The sequence below is a fragment of the Triticum aestivum genome, chromosome 5B (assembly GCF_018294505.1).
Source record: "Triticum aestivum cultivar Chinese Spring chromosome 5B, IWGSC CS RefSeq v2.1, whole genome shotgun sequence".
In the NCBI taxonomy this organism is placed as follows: Eukaryota; Viridiplantae; Streptophyta; class Magnoliopsida; order Poales; family Poaceae; genus Triticum; species Triticum aestivum.
This window is the reverse complement of record NC_057807.1, coordinates 552,978,883-552,985,247: the sequence shown is the minus strand read 5'-3', so window position 1 is coordinate 552,985,247 and position 6,365 is coordinate 552,978,883.

Genomic DNA, 6,365 nt, shown 5'->3' with positions numbered 1-6,365 from the left:
AGACATTCGATGATATATATATCGGTTCTACGTACGAGAAAATATATTTATATATATGCATAACGTGTACAATTTGTACTATCGTGAAATACCAGCAAACAAAACAAATTGAATGGAAAATAAATCAAAAACCACCCCAAATATTTAGTACCGGTTGGTGTTACCAACCGGTACTAATGCCCTACGCGCACCCGGGCCTGGCTCGTGCCACGTGGTGACACTTTAGCGCCGGTTCGTGATGAACCGGTACTAAAGGGGGGGGCCTTTAGTCCCCACTCTTTAGTGCCGGTTGTCAAACCGGCACTAATGGCCGTTACGAACCGGCACTAAAGGCCGGTTCTGCACTAGTGACTTGGCATGCTCTTTGTTTCTGAACAGTCATTTCAACCGTGGTATTATAGGAGCATACCACATCACCTTCGCAGGAACTCTCTTCCTGCGGGGCTCGCCGTCAACATCACCAGGGTCATCTCGTCTAATCTTATACCGCAATGCACCGCACCGGGCATGCGTTCAAATCCTTGTACGCACCGCGGTAGAGGATGCAGTCATTAGGGCATGCATGTATCTTCTGCACCTCCAATCCTAGACGGCATACGACCTTCTTTGCTGCGTACGTACTGTCGGGCAATTCATTATCCTTTGGAAGCTTCTTCTTCAATATTTTCAGTAGCTTCTCAAATCCTTTGTCAGGCACATCATTCTCTGCCTTCCACTGTAGCAATTCCAGTACGGTACCCAGCTTTGTGTTGCCATCTTCGCAATTGGGGTACAACCCTTTTTTGTGATCCTCTAACATGCGATCGAACTTCAGCTTCTCCTTTTGACTTTCGTATTGCGTCCTTGCATCGACAATGACCTAGCGGAGATCATCATTGGGCACATCGTCTGGTTCCTCTTGATCTTTAGCATCTTCCCCCGTTGCAGCATCATCAGGCACATCGTCTGGTTCCTCTTTATCTTCAGCAGCTCCCCCCATTGCAGCATCACCGTATTCAGGGGGCACATAGTTGTCATCATCCTCTTCTTCTTCGCCGTCTTCCATCATAACCCCTATTTCTCTGTGCCTCGTCCAAACATTATAGTGTGGCATGAAACCCTTGTAAAGCAGGTTGGTGTGAAGGATTTTCCGGTCAGAGTAAGACTTCGTATTCCCACATTTAGTGCATGGACAACACATAAAACCATTTTGCTTGTTTGCCTCAGCCACTTCGAGAAAATTATGCACGCCCTTAATGTACTCGGAGGTGTGACTGTCACCATACATCCATTGCTGGTTCATCTGCGTGCATTTTATATAATTATGTGTGTCAAAAGTAAGAAAATCAGACAAATATCTATCTAAAATAAGAAAATCAGACAAGTACCAGAAAGAAGATAAGAACAAGAGGCTCACCACGGTGGTGCCGGCGACGAGATCGGCGCAGGCGATCAACGGCGGTGAAAACGGGGACGGGGCGTGATGGACCGCTAAATCTAGACAAATCTTGAAAAAAATGGAGCTCCGAGGTCGAGCTTCGAGAGGAGAAAGCTTAACTAGTGTGGCTCGGGCATTTCATCGAACACCTCATGTGCTTAGGAGGTGAACTAGAGCACCCAAATGCCCTCTCCTCGCCGGATTGAAAAAACAGAGCACTGTGGAGTGGTCTGCCGCGACGGTGGGTATATGTAGGCAAGTTATTTGTCCCGGTTCGTGGCATGAACCGGGACTAAAGCACCCCCTTCTGTCCCGGTTCAAGCCACAAACTGGGACCAATGGTTGTGGGCCAAGAGCGAGGACCATTGGTCCCGGTTCGTGGCTTGAACCGGGACAAATGGTTCCACACGAACCGGGACCAATGCCCACGAGGCCCCGGCCGGCCCCCTGGGCTCACGAACCGGGTCTAATACCCCCCATGGGTCCCAATTCTCGAAGAACCGGGACTAATGGGCTGGCCAGGCCCGAACATTAGCCTTGTTTTCTACTAGTGAATTAATCTGGGTACACATAATGGGGTGGTTATAGAAAAGAAAATGTTCTCTTGTTTAATAGTAGTATAGATATATTGCCCACCTCCCTCCATTAGTTCAGACTTTTGGATGAGTTGGCTGGTGCATGAATTCAATACAATTGACTGAAGCATGTCCAAGTGTCCATAAGTGATTCGGAGCCAATTGTAGAAACAAACAGGGCCTCTGAGGGCATGGCTAGTGCATAGCCTCAGGGTGATGCCCCACATGCCATGTAGGATCAGATGTCAGGAGAAATAGGTTTGGATAGGGAAGGCGACCCACTTCAGGATGTGGGTGCTTGGGGAAAAACCATGTGATCCGGTGTAAAAAGCTACTCTATCCATTCCTAAATATAAGTCTTTATTAGAGATTTCAATAAAGACTACATATTTTAGAGTATAAATTCACTCATTTTGCTCCGTATGTAGTCTGCACTGGAATCTCTAAAAAGACTTATATTTAAGAACGGAAGAGGTAAAAAAGTTGAAGTGAAGAGTAGAGATGCATATGTACTAGAGTTTATATTTTTTTTCTATTCCTTGCATTTTCACTAGTGGTAGCTTGCATTGGATTTTTTTTCATGTAGATGCCTCAAACATTTTTTTTCACGGGGCATCTGTATCCATATGCCATCATAGTTCATGCCTTGAATGGGCTCCTGAATTTCGAGTTGAGCTGAACAGATTCTGTGACGCCCCTCTCACTCATAAGCTCGTTGTTTTTCCTAATTCAGGCATGGGCAACAACAAATTTGGAGTCTGTGAGAAAAGAAGCGAAAAAGACCACGAAAGGGTGCGTATAAGAACCATACAACAGCAGCGGTTGAGGCGGCCCTGGGGACGAGGGCCCAAACAAGTTGTCCCCAGACGAGGAAGGCGGCTACGAGGATGATGAAGTGGTGTCGTATTGGGTCAATACGCGGATCGACAGATTACATCGGATAGAACTCCATGGAGATCATGGAGAACATGGTATTTAAGATCAGAGAGAAAAAAGAAGTCATCTAGCTACTAGCTATGGACGTGTAGGTTTGTGGTAAACTACTCCACATCATTGGAGGTGCAGCAAGGTTGATGTAGAAGCCCTCCATCATCGACTCCTCCTCCGACAGCGTACCGGAAAAGGCCTCCAGATGGGATCGTGGAAGAACAAAGACTTGCGACAACAGAAAAAGTGTTTCGGGTGGCTCTCTGTTTGGGTTAGTCCTCGGAAATGATATAAAATTGCATATAAAGTATCTAAGATTGGTAATATAATAACATGAAACAATCAAAAATTATAGATATGTTGGAGACGTATCAGTCAACACAACAATGGCTTTTGATTTCAAGCGGTGATTATGGCCATGTGATGGCACCCTAGGGTAATAGTATCGTGACTCATTAATTGCGTCAAGTCCTTTGTTCGACTCTAGGAAGTCAATTTTTTTATGCTAATGATTAGTTTTTCATTCGTTTTTCTCTCGCTGTCCTACACAGGGAGACGTATAGTCACATCAACGTCCGCGCCACTCTTCTTCCACACTAAGCCATCTCCGCTCCCCATTCCAATCGCCAACCCCCCTCTTGTTGCCAACTCCCATGCGGGACTGCCGCCCCCTTCACCGCCTCTCATCTCCGGAGAAGATCGCCTTCGCCTACTTTCGCAGCTGACGTCGTCAACCACCTCGACGACATCGAGAAACCCTAGGCAAGCCGACTCGCCGATAGAAAATGCAGGTAAATCCTTCTTCAATATCTTTGATTTCGGTTAAATCAAATGTGAATGTTGTATGTGTACTGAATTGATTGTTTGGATTCACAGTGCCCAAAGTGTTTGGACACCAGGGGTTTGTGCGGAAATGGCCACGTAATGTATGCCAAGACCTTCCGCATAAGACTTCCAGTTGGCTTTGAAGACACGACGTTATGTTTTTTACATTGGTTGTTCTTTCATTCATGGTGTGCCTGAATTGATTTACTTCATGAAACTATAATAGTGTTCTATGATTTAGGCCTTTGTTAAGGTCATGGCCATGGTTGCCCTGCATGCAACTGGCTAACACTCAAATTGATATGTGAACATGCATGCAGGTTGTTTACATGATTGCTTCATAATTACAAAGGAGCATGATTGCTTCATAATTACAAAGGAGTACTGATCCGATTTTAGATCATTCACATTGTTTTATGAAAAAAACCTAACAATAGTTATCCATGCATAAACTAGGAAAGATGCTAAAAATAAAACAGTACAGTTTTCTAAAATTTATGCCACATAGTGCATAGTTTTGTTAATGTTTGAATAGGCATAATGACCTCTTGGACATTAATCTAGTTGTTTTGTTCAAGTATTTTAAAAGAGCAAGCCATTGTTAAATTTGTGAACATGCTGACATAAAGCCACTTTGAATTAATGGACAATTGGTATATGTACTTATTTATGACTTGCAAGCGTAACTATTCTAATCCTTCCATTTGTCCACAGTTCATCCCACGCTTTGCAAGAAAACAAGTCCTGATGGAGCTGGGTGTTTATTCATTTCAACACTCCTCTGCTAAGACTCAGCTAAAAACAAAGCATGATTTTCTTTTCTATTGTTGTCTCCAAAACTTTGAAGGGAAAACATTTTTTACTGGACCAACTTGGAGAGAATTTGCCAAAGTATACATATTTCAAGTTGATATGTTGTACTTTGTTATTAGCACACATGAACATCAAATTGATGTGGAACTGGATAATGTTCCAATTGTTCATCCTTGTAAGTGTTCTTAGACATACATACCTTGCTTACGTGGACTTGTGTTTACTTGCCTGTTCTTAATAGTCCTAACTGTAAATATCTGACAATGGTGTCATTATTGTATATGTATACCTACTCAGCTTACTATGTGATATTGGAAGAAACAAAAGAGATAGTTGACAAAATGGAACTCACTCCTGGAACCACATGTACGTGGAAAGACATGCCATACATCGTCATTTTTGCTGACGACATTGAAACGTTTGTATGGTGGTATGCACATGAACCAAGTTCTGGACTGTACAAAGTACTGATGCAAACTCTGACCGAGACCAACATTAAGAAGAAACTGCTGGTAATAATTTTATTTATTTCATCATTTATAGTACAACATTTGTTATTTAAAATATGTCATCATACCATGTAACAATCGTGTTATTGCAACAGAGACTCCCTAGTCATGTTCTTTCTGATCAGATGAATCCACATGGTGAAATGAGAATTATTATGTTTCCTAATGCTACATATGGTCGTTATACCCGATGTTAGAAAAAGATGGACACCTCATCGTAATGGATGGCTGGAAGGATTTGCTTTCCTTGTCTAAATTGGCCGTTGGAGACAGGCTACTCTTCGTGATCCACCACATAGGTGATGAGGATATCCTCTTTGTACCTATACCTGGCAATCTGTGTAATCTGCCGAAGAGTAGTTCTATGTTGTTGCTGCACTTCATGTTGTTGCTCGAACACTCCTACTCGTGATGCGCGATACTTTTGGAAATGTCGGTGCTGATGTACCCAATGTTTGTTCCATGTCTGAACCTGTAATGCTATATTATTATCTGTGATTATATTTTCCTATTCATGTTTTATTTAAGAATTAGTATGGCATCTCATAGTTCAGTAAAATGATAGCATAAACGGAAATAATGTAATAGATTTCATTACGAGCATCTCAACTAATATCCATTAGATAAACCCAAAACTTTGTTTTCAAGCCCACTGCACCATTTTTTTTCTTTCCCAACATGCCAAACATCTCAAGTAATACCCTAAAAAATTATTATAATATGTTATAAATTCTACCATGGCAGAAATTATAAGGTACTACATTTTGAACACCAACTCGCCATTTTTTAAATCATTTTTCTAACCAGCCTATCATTTTCTGTGACACCAAACATCTTATGTGACATTACAAACCGTCGGAGAAAATGGAAATGTGTAGTGACGCCCAAATGCATGGCCGAAAATCAGGCTAGAATGTCGCCAAAGTTGGCTAGGGCGCTGCCCTAGGAGGAAAAACCTCGTGATGGTGGACCGTCACAGAAAATGGTTTTAGGCGACAGTTCCTTTTTTGTCTCTAGGGTTTTTGTCACTAAATAGAGCAAATTTTGTAGTGTGGGCATGTTTATCCCTTAATGTAACCAACCTACATGTAACCCTAGGTACCCTCGGTGACTATATAAGCCGAGGGATTTAGATCGTAGGAGAGGGACATTCAGATACAATCTCGAGGTAGATCACCCTGTACTTTGTACCTCATCACAATCAATACAATAAAAGTAGGACATTGGGTTTTACCTCTTCGAGAGGGCCCGAACCTGGGTAAACATCGTGTCCTTTTTATCCTATTACCATTCATGCAA